The sequence below is a fragment of the Solanum pennellii genome, chromosome 12 (assembly GCF_001406875.1).
Source record: "Solanum pennellii chromosome 12, SPENNV200".
Lineage (NCBI taxonomy): Eukaryota > Viridiplantae > Streptophyta > Magnoliopsida > Solanales > Solanaceae > Solanum > Solanum pennellii.
The window spans coordinates 40,397,524-40,419,190 of record NC_028648.1 but is presented as its reverse complement, the minus strand read 5'-3'; the positions used below and the strand labels follow the sequence as shown (position 1 = coordinate 40,419,190).

The 21,667-nt window shown below is 35.7% G+C and overlaps 1 pseudogene; it reads left to right on the top strand.

Moving 5' to 3' along the window:
* Positions 1-1,051: 1,051 nt before the first annotated feature.
* On the top strand, positions 1,052-11,163 carry LOC114075296 (annotated as a pseudogene).
* The last annotated feature ends 10,504 nt before the right edge of the window (positions 11,164-21,667 follow it).

Genomic DNA, 21,667 nt, shown 5'->3' with positions numbered 1-21,667 from the left:
ATATATACATATATATATATATATATATATATATATATATATAAACCAAGAACGAGTTGTGTACATCTAAGTTTGTTGCAGAAAAGTTCAAGGATGAAATTGCACGTCAACAATATATAAGATCGTGGAAAATTCAGGAATTGGTGAGAAAAAAATTAGGGTTGTATGTTCGAAGAACTGTTTGTCATAGAGCAAAAAAGAGGATTATCAAGTACTTCTTAGGTGATTGGAAGATGGAATTTTCAAGATTATGTGATTATGCAGACATGATTAAACGTACTAATCTTGATACTTCATGTTGGGTGAGAATAAATAGAGAGTCTCAGCCAGGAAAAACTTTGGTTGTTTACTTCTATGTCTGCTTTGATGCATTGAAGAGAGGCAGGTTGGAAGGATGCCGAAAAATTATTGCTTTTGATGGATGCTTTATAAAGGGTTATTTCAAGGGTTAATAGTTGGTTGTTGTTGGTAGAAATGGAAATCAACAGATGTTTCCAATTGCGTGGGTTGTTGTTGACACAGAGACAAACATAGTTGGAGTTCTTGCCTCAACTACTTGATAGAAGATCCAAAATTAGGCACATGACATGGAATGACTGTTATGTCAGATGTGTAGAAGGTTAGATAGTTTTTGTATTGTATCTTGATCTCTTATTTCTTAATTTCTTGTGTCTCTAATACTTCTTAATTTTTGTGCTTTAACTTTTTACGTAAGTCCTTGTACCAACTTTATGTGAGCTTCTACCATATACTGAGAAGATAAGGTGTGTTAGACATATCTGGTCCAATTGGCATCAAATATAGAGTGGTGAAGAAAGGGAACCAATTTTGTAGATTTTCTAAGACAAGTTTTGAAGTGAAATTTGAAGATGAGATGGATAAACTCAACAAACTAGGTAATCAAATTTGTGAGGACTTGTTGCATTATGAAAAAACTACTTGCTGCAAAGCATATTTTAAAGAGCATTCTAACTGTGACATTGTTGAAAACAATATGTGTGAGAATTTTAATTCATGTATACTAGCTGCTAGACATAGGGCTATCATAACTATGTTAGAGGAGATCAGGCACAAGATAATTGACAGATATATTGCAATGAAGCAATTTGCTAAAACTTGGATCTCAGATATCTCTCCTATGTCTAGACTAGTACTTGAAGAGAACAAATATTTTTCTAGACTTTGTGTAAGATTCAATGGTGATATTGGGTATGAAATCATAGATGGACAGTACAGGCATATTGTTGATATAAGGAAGAATACATGTACATGTAGAACATGGAAATTGATGGGCATACTATGTCAACATGTTGTGCTTGCATATCAACAAAAAGGCATACAACCTGAACTTAAAGTGGTACATTGGTATACAAAAGAGACTTTCTTGAAAGCTTATAACCACTTTCTACAGCCAAAAGAAAACATGAAAATATGGCCTCAGACTAGTGGTGTAGTGATTGATCCTCCTGAACCAAAATGCATGCCTGGAACACCACCAAAGTGCAGAAGAAAGACAAAGAATGAGCGTAGGCAAAAGTATGGAAAGTTGTCCAAAAGAGGAGTAAAAATGACATGCCCCTTATGTCATCAAGTAGGCCACAACAAAAACACTTGTCCAACCATGGTAAGTTATTATTCTCTTCTAATACATCTACAGTAAGCTTCAATTATTTACAGTAACCAATTATTATATTGTAATAATAGGCTGGATTAGGACAGCCTGGAGGTTACCCAAGCAGGCAACCAAGCTCAAGCTAGCCACCACTTTTTAGAAGACCATCAAGCTCAAACCAGCAACCACTTTTTAGCAGACCATCAAGCTCAAGCCAGCCATTACTTTTTAGAATACCATCAATCTCAAGTCAGCCACCAGTATTCATTCATCAAGTCAGTTCTATGTGTTCTGATTCTTCATATCACATCCGGGTTTACCCCCTAGACATAACCGACGTCGTTGTCCTCTTTGAGGAGTAAGACTAGCCTCTTAGTTTACATCATTACATTCATAGGTCAAATTTAGCAGAAAATTTCAAACTTTTCATTTGTTCTACTTGGAGGTTTACATAGGTCTCTACATACACATAACATATATATATCGAGTATACAGAGAACCTTTATATAGGAAGATTACTTAGTTTTCTACTTTTATTGCACATAAATATTTATATAAGATAGAACATAGTCTTCAAAGCTATGAAATTGGGGTCCTTCAAGGATTTGGATAAGTGTTAGTCGACGGTTGGCAACGACTCCCCATCAATCCACACATGGATCGTCGACTGCATCTTGTGCTTACACACTGCCCAGGCAGTGTTGACACCAACGTGCAAGGGTCCTCCTCAAGGGCCTTTGGTTGGTCCTTGGGAAGTCGTACCCGGACGTTTCGATCATGAATTAACTTACACGTTTTAGACACCCTTCCACAAATTTTCACCATTTTCCGACTCTTAAAAGCTAGTCAAATAGGGTTAGGCACGCTAGTACCTCTTTGAACTAGTTTCAAGACGTCATGGACGTTCTTGAATGTTTTGGTTTCTAGACTTCCTAAATTACTTATAAAAATTAAAATAGTCCTTAAAACAGTGTCTAGACCTTATGACACTTATGTTAGGCTTTAAGACATGTCTTGGATTTTCAAAGTGTTACATTATCCCTCCCACTTTCTTAGGAACATTCGCCTCCGAATGACACTAAAAATCTTTAAAATGAAGGAATAGACTCAAGACTAGAAGCCTAACCAACAATATATAGCAACAACAATCATATAACTTACACAAGGCAATTCAAAACTTCAATTACCACACATAAGGCTCAACATTACACTATGAGGAATATCCTTCTTACAACAACAACATGACTTCAACATGTTTTACATGAGTCAATTATGCCAAAGTTCAACTTACCAACATGCTACATATAATTTCATAAAGACTCATCATATCAAAATGCACAAGATAACTCAAACAAGACAAAGAGAAAAATTTCAAGTTCAAATGCACAAGTTCACTATAAGTCACTGTAAAGCTATTCAAAATCCACATTTTTCAAGACTTCACCAAAATAAAAGCAACTTCAATTTTAGTAATTATTTTCATTATTAGTAAGAACTACTAACCTTAGTTATCAAGTAGATGAGGATAACGAGAATGTCGGCCTCGGCCTCCCATGTTGCACCCTCAACTAGGTGATTTTCCCATAACACCTTAATGGAAGCCACCTCTTTATTCCTTAACTTCTTGACTTTCCTATCAAGAATTTGAACCGGAACTTCCTTACAAGAGAGGTCATCCTTTACACCAAGACCATAAATAGGAAGAATAGACTTGGGATCACCAATACACTTTTTAAGCATGGAAACATGGATAATCGGATGAACCGAAGCCAACTCACTAGGAAGTTTCAACTCATAGGTAACCCTATTAACCCTTTGCAAGATTTCATAGGGACCCACATAACGAGGACTCAACTTCCCTTTCTTGCCAAATCTAACCACCCTTTAGTAGGTGAAATTTCTAAATACACCTTATCACTTTCTTCAAACTCCGAATCTCTTCTCCTATGATCGGCATAAGACTTTTCTCGACTATAGGCCATTTGCAACCGGTTCCGTATGATATGAACTTTCTCCAAAGTCTTATAAATCAAATCAGGACCAAGAAGCGAAGGCTCACCCACTTCAAACCATCCAATAGGAGACTTACACCTCCTACCATACAAGGCTTCATAGGGAGCCATGGAGATGGATTAAGGAAAACTATTATTATAATCAAACTCCACCAAAGGCAAATGCTTATCCCAATTTCCCTTAAAATCAATAATACAAGCCCTAAGCATATTATCAAGGGTTTGAATAGTACGTTCCGCTTGGCCATCCGTTTGGGGATGAAAAGCGGTACTCAACTTTACCTTAGTACCCAACCCTTGTTGGAATGACCTCCAAAATCTAGATGTGAATTGTGCACCCCGATCCTATATGATGGATAACGGAATACCATGGTGACACACAATCTCATCTATGAAGATCCTAGCATAATCTTCCACCGAATAAGTAGACTTGACGGGAATAAAGTGAGCGGACTTGGTCAACCTATCAATAACCACCCATATAAAGTCGTATTGCCTTTGAGTTCGAGGTAAACTCACTACAAAATCCATATTGATGTCTTCCCACTTCCAAGTAGGAACTTGGATTTCTTGTAGTAAGCCACCCGACTTTTGATGTTCGGCTTTTACTTGTTGGCAATTTGGACACTTAGCAACAAATTCCGTTATGTCCTTCTTCAAACCTTCCCAGCAATATATAAGTAATACCTCCATATTTTCAAGGCAAATACCACGGCCGTCAACTCAAGTTCCTGAGTTCGATAGTTTCGCTCATGAACCTTAAGTTGCCTAGAAGCATAGTCTATCACCTTGCCATGACGCATAAGCACACACCCCAAACCCACTCGGTGTGCATCACAATACACAACAAACCCCTTTGAACCCTCTGGTAAAGTCAACACCGGAGAGGAAGTAAGCCTATCTTTCAACATTTTGAAGCTTCTCTCACATGATTCCGACCACTCAAATTTCTTACACTTTTGGGTCAAAGTAGTCAAGGAGATGCAATGGACGGAAAACCCTCAACAGACCTCCGATAATAACCCTCTAAACCCAAGAAACTCCTAATGTCAGTTTGAGTCAATGGTCTAGGCCAATTTTTTCAGCGCCTCCGTTTCCCTTGGATCGATCTCAACTCCCTCACTAAAGATGATATGGCCAAGAAATGTCACCGACCTCAACCAAAACTCACATTTTCTATACATGGAAAACAATTGATGTTCTTTAAGCATTTACAACACCACCTTCAAATGGTTCATGTGATCACCCTCATTTTTCGAATATACCAAGATGTCGTAAATGAAGACAATAACAAATGAATTTAGGTAACTTTAAAACACCCTATTCATTAGGTCCATAAATGCCACCGGAGCATTAGTCTGATCAAAAGACATTACTAAGAACTCATAATGACCATATCTAGTCCGCAATGTTGTCTTTGATATATCCTCACTTCTCACCCTAAGTTGGTGATACCCCGACATCAAGTTAATCTTAAAAAAGTAGTTTTCCCCTTGGAGTTGATCAAACAAACCGTCAATCCGAGGGAGAGGTTACTTGTTCTTGATTGTGACTTTATTGAGTTGGCAATAATCAATACATATTCTTAGGCACCCATCCTTCTTCTTCGCAAACAAAATCGGAGCAACCCATGGAGAAATACTAGGTCTTATGAAGCCTTTGTCTAGTAAAACTTCAAGTTGTGCCTTTAACTCTTTCAATTCGGCTGGAGTCATCCAATAAGGAGGAATAGAAATGGGATTTGTGTCCGGTATCAAATTGATACAAAAATAAAATTCTTGTTCGGGAGGAATACCAGGAAGATCATTAAGAAGGACCTCCAGAAATTCACTCACTACGAGGACCGACTCAACAGGAGGAATTTCGGAGTCTAAATCTTGGACTCTTACAATATGTTATAGACAATCTTTAAAGATCATTTTGCATGCTTTTAGACAAGAGATGATACGACCTTTAGGAATAGAATTTCCCCCTTCCACTCTACAATGGGTTCATTTGGAAAGTTAAATTTCACCACCCTTGTCCTACAATCAATAGAGGGAAAAAGCAAGCATGTAATCAATCCATACCCAAAATGACATCAAAATCAAGCATATCAAGCTCTACTAGTTCAACATAAGAAACTATATTGGGCAACATTATAGGACAATTTCTATACACCCTTTTTGCAAAAACCGACTCACCCACCGAAGTAGACACTATGAAAGGTTCATGCAAAATATCGAGAAAAATGTCAAATTTTTTAGCTACTAGAGGGGTAACAAATGATAAAGTAGCATGGGATCAAGTAAGGCATAGACATCAATACAGAAGACTTTCAACATACAGGCTACCACATCGGGAGAAGTCTCTTGCTCACCCCTAGAGCGCAGAGCATAAAAGCGGTTCTTCTTTGGAGCCTTATTTGAACCACTTACTTGAGCTTGACCACTACCCTTGTCTTGTCCCCTCACATTAGTACAATCCCTAACCTTGTTCCTACTTTTACCACAACCAAAACAATTGTCTGTTCCCTTAAGACAATCACCAAGTGTCTCTTGCCACACTTTCCACAAGTTGAATTTTTGGTTGGAGAATTAGTGCCTTTTTTCCCTTTTTAGGCTTAGGGTTAGAAACCCTATCACCACTAGCATTATGGAACTTGGAAGGAACTTTATTAGAAACCCGCTTCTTGAATCTAGGCTTGTCTTGTATCTCAGCCTATTCTTTGAAGAACCTCCATCAAAAGATCTTGCCCTCTTAGCATCTCTACTATTCTCTTTGCCCTTGCCTCTTCCACATGTTTGGCATGCGCCATAAGATGAGAAATGTTCACGTTGTCATGTAGCGTAGCCGAATGACACTTCTCTTGAAAATCATCAAACACCACATCACAAAGCGGCTCATTTCATCTCTAGGATCGGAAACAAAAGAAGGAGCATATTTTGACAATTTAGTGAATTTCAAGGAGTATTCATGAACACTCAGACCTCCTTGGCGAAGGTTGATCAAATCCACCACTTTAGCTTCCCTCATCTCCCTAGGAAAGAATGAAGGCCTCCCAAGTCACCAGACCACCCCTTAATGGCCTATTATCCCTCCATTCGGCATAGCATGCTTGAGACACATCCTTGAGTTGATAAGTGGATAATTCGGCCTTCTCACTAGTGGATAACCCCATAAACAAGAGTATCTTATAGAATCCATCAATGAACTCTTGGGGATCTTCTTCAACCTTAGACTCGTAGAAAGTAGGAGAGTTCATCCTAGTGAAATCCCTTAGACGGGAGGCCATGGTAGAAACTTGTTGATTTGAACGGGGTACAACCTCCCGATTAGCTTGGGTCATCATAGCTTGGGCTTGAGTAGTGGCGGCTTGTTCTTGGGTAGTGATCGTTTGGGCCATTTGAACAAGAGTGTCCCTTATATTATCATCCGTCAAAAAAGGAGCATTCACCGGGGCTTGGTCATTATTCTCACCTTCCTTAAGAGGAGGAACTTAATCACCATGGGGAGGATCTCCCGCATTGTCAATCTCCTCTTCAAGCCTTCGTGCTGCATTCCTTTGAGCGTTCATTTCCCTTTAATCACAACAATAGGATTAACCACACCATAGGTATACTCTAATGGGACGATATTGGATTTCCAAGAAAGTGAGAGTTTCCTAGACATCACGTAGGTTCCTATTCATAAGTGTGGCGCGATTAACAATTATGAATATGAACTTGCATAGACGTGGTTGACACAGACATTGCCTCAAAGATAATTCAACCTCATGCTCTGATACCAAGTTTGTCACATCCGGGTTTACCTCCTAGACGTAACAGGCATCGTCATCCTCTTTGAGGACTAAGACTAGCCTCTAAGTTTACATCATTACATTCATAGGTCAAATTTAGAGAAAATTTAAAACTTTTCATTACTTCTACTTGGAGGTTTACATAGGCCTCTACATACACATTACATATATATATATCGAGTATACATAGACCCTTCGTATAGGAATATTACTTAGTCTTCTACTTTTATTGAACATAAACATATGTATAAGATAGAACATAGTCTTCAAAGATTTTCTCATCTCATAACCGTGTAACACGATTAGCAATTTTGGCATAGCCCAAACATCAATTCAATAGGACCACATATAGGTAATACAAATGTATAGTACTCAATTGAAAGGAAATAAACGAAAGAGTCTTAAAACTCATAACAACTCCATGTGCTATATAGTGGCATCGTCCTCGGAAATTTAGGAGCTACCCTACTTGGATGAATAAGAGATCCAAGACTTCTTCAAGTCGCCTTCCAAAACACTTCAACGACCAGAACCTAAAATGTTGGGCAAAACGAAGAAATGGGCTTAGTACGCCACTTGTACTAAGTATGAGACCATATGCACACATACTTTGAAATCATGCTAAGAAAAAGGGACATTTATAAAGTATGCATATTTCATTTAAAACCTTTATGCACGTTCAACAAGACCATACAAATCAATATTGCATATTCATTCAGTCATAGGCATGTACATTTTAAGAACTACAACATCAAGTCTAGTCAAGTCAACCATACATATCATATAAGTAGATACATACTCAAGACTCTATCATCAAGTCATATTAAAAATAAGAATGAATAAGAGTGCATTTCATTATAAACAAAGCAAGTCAATCACCCATGAATCCCCATCAAGTCAACAAGTGCAATGACCAAGTAAAGCCCCATAACCGTACTCAATCAAGTAACCCAACAAGAATCATGACTAACATCCTACTTCACATAACATGGAATTTAGGTGTACATATCATCTTACTTTAACAATATAAACCAAACATATTCGCAAGTGAATTAATCCACATATAGTATAAATAACGTGCAAGTTCATCATATACATGTCATATAGCATTATAAGCATATTCATACATAAGACTTCCTCACAAGACTCCCCTCAAGTCTAACTAGTGCAATGCTTAGGTAGAGTATAATACCCCTACCTAGACTAAGCTAGACCCCTTAGGTCATCTTAGTTAGAGTTCAATCCTTTAATTCATTTTACCTTTTGGGAATATCTCGCCCTAACCGACATAGACCACATGAGCTAGTGTAGAATCCGGTGTCATAAAACCCTACGCCGAAGAAACACGGACTACTTTGCAAGGTAATACCAAAACATAAAACATATAAACTACGTGGATCTACTAGCTAGTATTTCTATGGGGTGAACATAGTTCAAGAACTAGGAGATATAATTGGAACCCTCTTTGTGCTAAATGCATTGTAGTCTCCAATTTCAAGAGTACATTAGTGATCCTACCTTCCCTATGTGGGAAGGGACACTCCTCAATCTAGTTCACTTGATGCTAAGCTAGAGTCCATTTTTGAAATGTCTTTAAGCCTTTATTATCAACCATAACTTAGTTTAGGTCATAGGGTCTAACCCTTGTAGAACATTATCATCATCATAACTCAATAAGAATTGCATGAGTATAATTCCTTTCATTACAATTTATATAGGTGAGGTTACCACATTAACATTTCATGTCATGATAAGGCACATTGGTAAATCATTCACCCTCCTTATAACATTAACATCTTAAGACTACACCTAACAATCATAATCAAGACATTTCAATTCAAAATCATACCACCCTATCAATCCTAATACAAGGCATACTCCAATACAACATCATGACTTAATCACAATTAACCACAACTTGAAGGATAGGGATCGTAAAACTTACCAAGTCTCCTTCATAGTTCATCATCAAGGTCTTACCATAAATCCTCAATTCAACCCATCATTATAAGTCAATAATCAACATGATAACAAGGCTACAAGAATCACTACATCAGAATTCAATACTAGATCGTAGCTTAATACAAGATAGTTAGCTTAATTCCCTTCTTAACCTAGATCATCTTATCAATAACTAGAATGAAAGACTACAAATCACTCTAGTTTTTTCATGATTAATATAAAGATATCATTTAATAGTAATTTAACCAATAACCAAGTCAATTGAATCAAATACAACTTAATTCATATCAATATCAAACCTAGGGTTAAGGTTTAAGGGTCATCTTCTAATAACTAGACCAAACCATAAAGATATATCATAATTAGGTTAGAATACATGTTAATAAATCCATATTATCCATTATAGAATATAAGAAACCAATTCATAACATAATTTTTGAGATGGAGAAGAACCCACATGAAAACCTAACTTTTGAAAATACTTTGAGGAACCCTTTGAGGAAAGAGGTCTCAAAAGTGAATTAGACCCATAACTCAACGTTTGATGAAGATTTGATGGTGAAATCATCACTTTGCAGCCACCAGATCCCTCCCCTAGCTTGTCTTCAAGAATTTTGTTTTGAGCGTTTTAATTAGACTATGGCGTCTTTATATGGGGGGCTAATTAAGTTAATTAGTCTTTTATTAATACCTACCTAACCACCAAACCCTTTAATTAATTAGTTAAAACCAACTTAAAAATGTGCAGGAAAATGGACCCTCACAGACGAGACCCCGATCGACGGTTCGTCTCTGAGTCGACGGTCATTGTGTCCTCTGTGCTGCACATCCGTCATTATTATCAGAGACTATGCAATTGGGGTTCTTCAAGGATTTGGATAAGTGTTGGCCGATGGTTGGAAACGACGCCCCATCGATTTATACACGGATCGTGGACTGCATCTCGTGGTTACACATTGCCCAGGCAGTGTTGACACCAACATGCAAGGGTCCTCCTCAAAGGCACTTGGTTGGTCCTTGGGGAGTCGTAACCGGACGTTTCAATCATGAATTAACTTAAAAACATGTTAGACACCGTTCCACTAATTTTCACCATTTTCCGACTCCTCAAAGATAGTCACATAGGCTTAGGATACTTGTACCACTTTGAACTAGTTTCCATATGTCATGGACATTCTTGAACGTTTTGGTTTCTAGACTCCTAAATGACTTATAAACATTAAAATAGGCCTTAACACAGTGTCTAGACCTTATGAAACTTATGTTAGGATATAAGACACCTCTTGAATTTTCGAAGTGTTGCACTTCAACTTCTAGAAGAGATCAACAACTTGCTTAAAGCAGAGACACAAAGAAAGGCACTGGGAGAGGCACTAGTAGAGGAATAGGTATATGCATTGGTAGAGGAACTGGAGGTGTATCAAGTCAGCAACTTGATCAACCAAGGGCTATGGAAGTTTCAATATCATCAGGAAGACAAAAGAGGACCAAGACTATAGGATTTGACATCTATACAAATGCAAGTGGTAGTCAAACCTTTAATTTAAGTGTATACATAATTATGTTCATTTGTTACTCTACTATATAAAGTCTCATTTAAGACTATGCAGCCTAGTACTTCAAGAGAAAGAGTTATCACTCGAGTATATAAGGAAGCAGCTCCAACAAATATTGATATTTTTATAAGCCTCGAGGACTCAAGTGGAAGGTTGAGATATTGTCACAGTTCAAAGTTGCAACAAATTAGTCAGTCATAGAAAAACAAACGTGTAACGGCTAGTGCACAAAGGAATGCCTAATTTCAGTAGAAAGTCTCTTTTTGGTTGTGTAATCAACAACAAAAACTTGTATTGACTGCTTTCAAATTTCTTTTGGTGTCATTTAAGTACATTCATCTTATTTGTGGTACTATATTTAATAAGTTGTCATGGATTTTAGTATGTTTGATTAGAGCTCAGTAGAGCAAATTAATGGCATGAATTATCAATCTTTACTACTTTTAACAAACAAATTGTCTTCATTTCTTTAATTAAAATCATTACAATAAAAATAAAAGACATTTACAATAGAAAAGTCGATCAAAATTGCCCTCATAAAGAACACTACAATATACCATACATACTTTTATGAAGGAATCTAGTAGAAGACAAATGAACCAACTAATACCATTTTGTTACATAAATCCAAGTAGCCAATATCACCCCTACGACAATGCATATCATCCATACATTTTTTGATCGATTCCTTCCCAATTCATAGGGTTTGACTCTTTTCAACAAACCTCGTATCATCCTCCTAGCTTGAGCCGACATTTCATCATCATACCATCGAAATATCCACATCCACCTCGTGCCTACAAAATTAAAGAAAAAATTGAATTACAAATAAGGTGATTCTTTTCTATATTGGACAACTAAAATGAATTTGAATTACCTTTGAAGTTTTGCAACAAAGGAAACTACGTCCAGGGTTGGATTGTGTCCATGAGGTCTTCATTTCCACAACAACCCTCATTGACTTAGCACATTTGCAGTTGAAGAAGAAAAAATCGATGAAGAAGATAACTTTGAAATTAGAACTTGATGATTAAGAAGAAATTAATGGAAAACAGATATATAATTTAATGAGCTAAAGAGGAGTAATAAGAGAAGTATGGGAGAAAATAGGGTTAAAAGGGGGAAAAAGACCGTTGGTGGGTGGTTCAAGATCCACATCAGCTCCTTTAAAGCGTCTGCACGCGCTCAAAAGACGTGATATAACATTTGGTTCCACATCAGCCAAGAATATTTAAAATGAATAAATTTTTGGTAGTCCAATGATTTAATAGGAAAATGGCGTAGTTGATGTATCTGGGGTAAAAAACCTAACAATTTTAGGGATCTGCTCATGTATTTGGCCTTTAATATATGTTCTGCGTAATACACATGGTTTGTGATTGGAGATGAAGATAATTACACACAATAAACTATAATAATTAAGATTTTGTTGCAATAGATTTTCCTTTTTATTGCGTCAAAAACATTTAATGGCAATTGAGTTAATGTCAATGTATCCATAGTCACAAAACCATTAGCGGTATATATAATGTTATAAAAATTCTTATTTTATTATTGCTGCTAAATATAATATATTGGAATATCGGTCTTAATCGTTGATCGATTAAGGTATGAAACAAAAAACATCTGTCCCAAGTCTTGGGTGTACACTAAAAATTGATATGCAAAAATGCATATGAGTCAGTGAAATAGGCATAGATATGGACGTCAATGCACAAGTATATAGGAGTCTATTCCACATTTTTCTCTTGTACTGGAAACTAGCAACCTGGGCTCTAACACTATTTATCACGACCCAACCCACCAGGACGTACGGGCACCTCTCTATCACGTACGGGCACCTCTCTATCACCTAAGAAGGAGAACTCTTAATTCCCCAATGATTAAAATATGCGGAATGTTAAGAAAACTAGAGATAACAAGAAATTTATTTAGTTTTTACATGCCAAAGATTTTCAAAATAATCCAAAGTTAAAATTTTAAAATAAATAACACCCCTATGGATTTAGTTTAAACAGGTACAAGAGCTTCTAAGATACAATTATAAAATACAGTACTAATTACACAACTTCCATCACAGGGAAGGAAGAGTAAAAGATGTTGAAGATCGTCTTCGTTTTCACCTTGAACCATCATTGAACCTGGACTAGACTATATCAAAGGCACAACAAGAGTAGTATCAGTAAAAACCACATGTACTAGATGGAATCATCGGTCAATCTGATGCCCACCGCATAATATAAAGAAATTTATGAGAAAAAAAGATTGAATAAGAAATTACACCCATGCCTCTACCATTCTTGAGGTACCTTAAAACACACTAGTACACTTGGTTGTAACCCCTGACTTGCTCTATTCTTCATCATAACTTAACCATTCTATCACATTGAGGAGACCTCGAATGCAACCACCACCAATCCATCTAACCACTCAAGACATACCCTTGCTCCCTCTACATCACCTATCATCCTCTAAACACATAGTAAATTCTATCAAGGATCGCTAACCGTTTCGAATATGAATTCCCAGCCCAACGTAGGACCTAACCACCTTTGCATCCTGGACACTACTCAACTTCTCACTATTAAGGACATAACTGCCTCTCTAAAGTGTTTATAATAACGCTTGGACTCTCCATACCTACTTACTAGACCTCATTCTGGAAACAGGACGTAAACGTGTACTTACGGCACCGTTACACATAAGCATGATGCATGGTTCAATATTCTTTGAGGAGAAACATACAATTTCCCAATATCAATAAAAAGCATATATGAATATAGTAATCACAAATGGTTCTCTATTGGATCTCAAACCCACAGTGTTAGTGTATGAGAACGTGACACCCGATCCAATATATATGTGTCAAAATGATAAACTCGATTCAATATTTGTGTGTCAGATTCTGACACCGATCTAATGTATGTGTCGGAACATGACACTGATCCAGTCAACACAACAACAATTACAATCACACCCATAATGAACAATTCACAGTCACACAATCAAGCAATAGGTTCTTGTCATGTAATTATACATAATTAGTCATTTCATTGAGTTCGGTTGATGATTCTCGATCCCTATACGCGTATGCATACAATGAAGAAATTAACCGGCATATATCACAAAAACAGGAAACTCAACCATCACCTACCCCTAGATCACAAGACAAGGCTTTCCCCCATGGTATACAACTTATTTATCAACTTGGAGTTCATGTGTCCCTTTCTCCTTACCCAAAGTCCTATAGATGTATCATACCATCCATTAGCAATCTACTATGCATTTACAACTACTCAAGTAATAAACCTAGTCTACCAGGGCGCCAAGCAGATACAGAGAGGTTGAGCTCCAATCTCGGCTTTTGGACAACGAGACAGTTGAGTTTTGCCAGGAGATTGCAAGCGATCGTCATCTTTGCTCTAGAAATATTTTCCCCTTTCCTTCCCAAGTCTAGCGCATCCTTTTGATGGTTTCTGGATGATCCTCACCTCTTTTTGGCACTTAGGGAAAAAGAAGAAAAATAAGACTTCTGTCATTTAAGTTTGCCCCACGACCCTCACGCTCTGGAGCTCCCTATCCCGCCAGAGTATCGTCGCCTTAGAGGCATCATCTCGCTCTAACGGGAGAGTGGGGTCATGATACTCCCAACGTTTTTTTCTCCATGAATAATGACACTTCGGGTTGTTACAGTATTTCTTGAACATGATTATTTAAGTATTAACTTTCCTAATCCATGGATAATGTATTGTGTCGCTTGCGTGTTTCAAGTACAATTTATCACCTTTATTGTTTGTGATATGCATTAAGTAGGCTTACCAATTGAATAAAAACACTAACCATCACTATATTAAACGTAAGTTACCGATTTAGAGTACTTCGTTACTGCAGGAGATGTTCTAGCTAGAATAATATTTAATGCCACTCATTACAATTAAACTTAAGGTGACTGACTTCATTGATACACACATGATATAATGGTTTCCCACCTTGTAAGTACAATATTAATAAGGCGGCAAAATGGGCTAACGCAACAACTCACATTTTCACAATACAAACATTTGATATATATATATATATATATACATATATATATGCATGCGCTTGTATGTATACCAATTCCATAACTAACTCTACCCTCGTTAGCATGATTTTCTTCTTGTTCACAAGTAACTATCCAGTAGTTTAGGTGGGGTTACACTTTCTAGTACTCTGACACAACTTGCCAATACAGAAGTCACTTAACTGTCCAATAATTGAGGTGGGATTACACTTTCTAGTCACATCCTCCTTATCAATTATATTAGCTGATGTATCAACTGAATTATTAAGGTTTACTGAGTGACAATATTTATAAGAAATTGCAACAGTTAAACCTGCAAAATAAGTATATGACTCTAAGGACATTAATGGAGAAACCAAGTATTCACTTTTCAAGGTTCGAAAATTTCCTTGGTTGATTGGATAACCAGTAATATTTTGTATTTCTTCTAAGCGCATTTTTGGAGGGGTGTTCTTCAACCCATGGACTACAATATGAACTGTTAGGGTGATTAGTCTTGCACGTTGCATGCCTCTCAAATTTTGAAACACTAAGTACATTCGGCATAAAACACATTAGTCATGAAGCTAGCTAGTTGGATAAAATTGGCGGGAATATCATTTAACAACTAGAACAGTAAGAAGAAAACCATACCTTGGAAAGCATGCATTTATCGTAACCACATACGTAACCATTCCCCTCAGTACCTCATTTAAGAATTTTATGCATGCAAAACATACTTAAAACAAAAAAACACTAAACCTCTAAGACGAATTCTAGAATAAAAAAAACTCACCTCTCTTGACGATGCGATATAATTGACGGGCACCTCATCAAGTATACTAGTTGACAATCAACTTCCAACATTGGAAGGGAAATTGTTTGAGGAAATCTTTGGTGTATTCTATGCATTCACGGTTGCAAAGTCGTGCCTCGTAAAATAACATTTTCAGTTCCTACACTTGAGTCGGTATTTGAAGATTTTTGATCATCAAATGTATAACTAGCTATAATTTTTAGATAATTAGGTTCTTTTCGAGCACGAGCCAGAAGATTATTTGGAAGAAGATTAAAGTAAAATTTATCACTAGTTCCAACATTCGGATTAGTAGGTTCTTTACTAATACAAAATTGTTGGAAATAATAATTCAAAGTTGGAGTTGGAATACTAAGTTGTTTAGGAATTGTTATTTATGAGATGTATTATGGCGATTTAAGATCTGTTTGTCCAAGTTCATATAGGAATATGTTTTTTAGTCCTAGTTAAATTTGGTTTCTTACTTTTATAGATATGGATGTTTCTAAATTTTTTAATATACAGAAAAATATAGGAATACATTTACCTTATAGAACTTTTATATTTATAAATAAAAATATTTTCCTTCAAATAGGTATCAGAGTTGTTATATCCTAGTAGAGAATCACAGAGTTTTCGCTTCCAGCGGGTGGCTATGACCCATATATGTCGTCCTTCTGGCCAATGATTATGTCGGCAAACTTCGAGTGAATGATATATGCATGAAAAACGTGTTAAGAGAAAAGACTTACAAAAATATTACCAATTTTGAAGAAGTGCAACCAAACATAAGCGAAATAAGCTATTCTCTTAATTAAAAGTTGGAGAGAGTTTTTTTTTTTTTTAAAAAAAAAGAGAGAATTGGAGAGAGAGTGCTCCGACACAAGAACACAAAAGGCAAAGGAATTGATGGGAGGGGCATCAACAAGAGCCGGAGAGAGAGTGCTCCAACACCAAAAAACAATGTTCGAAATATTAATTCATAGTAATCTTAAGTTGTTTAGGATTCGTTTATGATATTTATTATGTCTATTTAGGACTTCTTTTGGTCCAAGTTCATATAGGAATAGGTTCATTTCCTAGTCCTAGATTAATTTGGTTTCTTACTTTTTATAAATAGGGATGTTGCTAATAATTCAATATATAAAATATACAGAAAATACAGGAGTACACTAAAATATACAGAAATATATAAAACTTTTGACTTTACAAATAAAAATATGATTATGATGAAGAAGGTTATATAAAAAACTTTTTCACTACTTCCAACACAGATATCACTCGGTCCGGTCCCAACATGAGTCGAAAGATTATTTTGAAGATGACTTAGAAATAGTTTCTTTCACCAGTTCTATTTGTCTGATCAGTAGATTCTTCCCCAATAAGTAACAATATTTATTTCTTAAGAATATATAACATACACCCTTTTTCGATTTTCGTATTTTCATTGCTTAAAGATAAGATGTTTTCAATGACAAAATTGAATGTCCCTTCAGGCTCCGGGGCACATAAAAATCACTACAATGATCTTGACAAGATTAAAAATTAGATGTGTTACACCGGAAGCGCACCACTTGTTTCTCATTGGAGAATAACTCCTCTTCTATAGCATACGTAAAAGATGATGATCACACATTTTTTTTATCTTACATGTACTTCCACTGCCTATCTCTAAATCAGAGAGATCATTAACATCATTAATCACCTCACGTTCTTTATTCTAAAAAGACTATAGATATCATATAAGAGTTGTCAATACATAACACTAAAAGAATCTCTAAAGTTTAACATAATTAAGGCAATTCGAGTTTCACCAAAATTGTTTCTTAGACATAGTAATAACAAATAGAAGAGCCTGAAGGGAAAGAACTTTCATTATCCAAAAGTTGAGGTCATGATAACACACACACCCGAGAACCCTAAAAGGAGTATAAGCCGAAAGAAATAAACTTAGGAGACTCCCGAAGGAAAGTTAGGCCACAAACAATAGAAAACAACAAGGAATATACCAAAACCTTGTAATATAAATATAAAGAGAATAAGAGAATCTAATAAATTTCTAGAATCTAAAAATATATCACAAGTTTTTGAAAAGAAAGTTAAAGACTTTAAATGACAGATGGAGACTAATTTTCATCCTAAAAGAAGGATCTCACCACAACTTCGAAAGAACTTTGTTAGAAACCTATCAACCGCTACAATGCTCACTCTTATTAGGAACTGCATCAAAGGGATAACAAAAGTAGGAGTTGAGTACAATCAACATGCACTCAATAGGTTAGACTGACTTAGTATAAGCAACTAACTTACTTAAGAAATAAACTACGAAATATTTCATGTGCACGCAGAAAAGTCCAATTTAGGCATCACTTCCACCAATTTATTTAGAACAGCGTGAATAATGTAAACACATAAGAGTATGTATAATAATTAAATCGGCACATAAACAAGTCACACTACATAACAAGACAGACCAATTTTATGCGATGAGATGATGAAATGATGGGATGATCTGGTGGTACCAAGGTCATCGCACAACATGTTGTATACACCTTGTTGAGCCTCTAGCCTCTAGACAAGGACAAATAGGGTACTTGTAGTCTATATATCAATTTCAATGTCTCAACGTCTCATCAACTTGCAACCTCAACGTGGTCAAGGATATAAGTAAGGTATGGCATTTTCATTCTCTAAAAGATAATATTTATGTACTTTCTGATATTTCCATGAACTAGTATATGTTGCATGAGGATGAATGTTTCACAACACATACACTACAAGGACATAATCAACTCATCAAGGGTTCTAAATAGTATCCAGTTCTAAAACTCAAATGATCATGAAATATGTTCTCAAAGGTTAAGGTTAGTGGAGGAAACACTGTAATACCAACCTTTAACCACTTAGAAATCATTTTTTTCATTGTTAAGGTGGTTCAATAATCAACTCAAACCCCTACTAGTGTACCTCCACATCAAATAGAAATCTATACAACACGGTCCCTCTCGGAAAATTACTTAAATATCACAGAATTTTCATGAAAATTGTAGATATCACTCAAGCCTCCACACAGCCTAAGCAACAAAATTGGCATCATAAGAAATAAAATAGGAAGGTAAAGACTTACTGACCTCTAAAACACATAATACATCTTATTTCACAATTGACTTCCTTAGAACGGGTTAATTACTCATCTAAGTCCAAAGAGGGATAGTCAAACCTACCTCATAGATGAAACATGAATCTATCAACCCTATCGGAGTACTTACTCAACCACAAAATTACCGAAACGATCCTCCACTATCAATAATGGAAAACGTTAATCAAAAGGAGTCCAATGATACCCATATTCATATAATTAGAAATTGGGGTAAATAGTCTAACAATCACTTGAAACACGAAAGGGTAAAATAAGATATTTTTTTTTGTAGTTGAAATCAAGTTTTATAGGTAAAGAGGAGTTCGTGATTGAAAAATTCATCAAAATAAGCAAGAATCGAGCTTCAAATCAAGACATCACTTATTTTTTAATATGGAAAAAAAACCCCAAACTCACATTTGAAATCTTGATTTTTACTATTTTAAAAGATTAAATTCGGGAAACGATGTAAAATTAATAAAGGAACTTACGCAAGAAGTTTTTTGAAGAAAATATTTTCAAAGTCTCCCTCTAAAGCATCCAATATGAATAGAATGTGCAAGAAAGTGAAATGTGATTAAAGGGAATTTTCTTAGCCAAAAAGGGTTGTTGACTTTCTGTTGACCACCTTGACTGTTGACCAAGTGTTGACCATGTTCAAAATCATCATTTTTTCTATCTTAGTAAAGTCCCTGACGAACTTTCGGGTTTCAATTGGGATACGATAAAATAAATCAAATATGATATCCCACTAAATTCGATATGTTTGACTCAATAGGATCGAACATTTCCAAAATAGCATTGTTATGACAGAATCATTCTCCTGAACCTGTTTCAGGATTAAAATATAATTTCTTGCCCAAATGTCCAAAACTCAACTAAAAGCCTCCAAATATTCCTACTTGATTGTCCGGACGTGATGGAACTGATATCTGACACAGGAAACATAAAATATTAATCAAAGGCAATCATGTAATTATAATTCACTTTAAGAAGGGATAAAATCACAAAAAAACTCATTTGATCACTTCAGGGACCACACTAAGCATATAAATACTACGGGGAAGGGGAAAATGGTCATGTCACACTTACTAGCACATTCACAAGAAAAAGAACATTACAAGTACAAACATAGTTCAGATGGAATATTTAGTATATACTTCCATGTTTCCATATACAACAAAGTTATTAACGATATAAAAATCAAGATGTGTATAAGATAAAAAAAATTAAGACGTTATTTTCCTATTCACGTAAAACTCAGACGATTTCGAAAGAACTATAAAGTAAACAAAATTTCCCTATCGATCAATATCTTAACGGACTTTATCCCCTTACATCCTAAAGTCACTTTTAACTATGCCATATTTATGAGCTACCATGAGAAATAAGACTTTATATACAAGTAGCTAGCATTTTGCATAGAACTTTTATACATGCTTAGTCAAAATGAAAACAATTTGATTCAAACACCACCGACATAGATTTCATTATACTTATTTATTATATCCCCCTAATTAGTTGATTGATGACTAAATTTAAGATACTCTATTTCTCAACAATGACGTACTATGACAAGTGATACATAATTGACTTATTGATTTGATTAAACAACATTACTAATATTATGTACTTGCAATAAAAAGGGTGATTGGTTCTAAGAAATTACAAAACTTGTAACAACATAGGTTGACGAGGCCCAAACAACCCCAATCATCATAACACAAAATCAAGAGAATAATAAAACTGACCGATAGGATTTCTTTAAGGCACGACATGTATGAAAGTCAACTCATCAAACACTATTTACCCGAGGATGGTAAGGCCAAAAAAAACATGAATATGACTGACAACAAAGCCAAAACTGACTCACATAACCACCACAAACGTCTACAAGCATCTAAATCCTAAACTCTAAACCCAAACAACTAGTCGGGACATGGCTCCAACATACCCGTGAGTAATATAAAGAAGAAGAGAACTCCAAAATCAGTAAATTGGAAAGAGCGGAGCACACAATCATCAGGCGATCATTCAACCACATGGAATAAGGACTTGGTGTACCTAATGATTTGTAGGCATGAATGTAGTGTCCCCAATGAAATTGAGACATTAGTAAAATAGAATATATTGACAATGCAAAGCAAATATAACTGAGACAGTATCATGATTTAACGAGTTCAAATACAGATAAGGTTTAAGGATAATATAAGCATGCTTACCAACTCAAGAATCTATGAATAGCTTACCATAAAGAACTGTAAATTATCGAGTGGAGAATCAAAGTTAACCAGAAAGTACTCACCTTCTCATGTAGTAGACCTTAAACCATAACTAATTAGTAGTTAATCGCGCAAGCTGGTAGTTATTATAAAAACGTGATCAGACTCAAGAATGAGAATTAGCAATGATCACAATACAATCTAATGTCTCCCGGAACAAATTCTACAATAATAATCAAACAACAATATTGTCGAGCCCCTATAAGCTTTGCATTCATCTAGTAAACAAATTCCTTAAAGGTATCAACTCATATGTTTAAAGTCTCAAGCATCAAGAAAGCTCATACAGTTATTTCAAAAAAAGGCCAACTAACATATTGCACCAGGTATGTATTACTTCAAGGTAATCACAAATCTAGAAGGATCGAAGCCATGTATCAAGAAGGGCCGAAACCCCATAATAAAGAGAATCAAGAAACATATTAAGAATGACTTCTAATATTTAAAGACTCAAGTCTCAACAAACTCGAGAATAATTTACAAGAGGT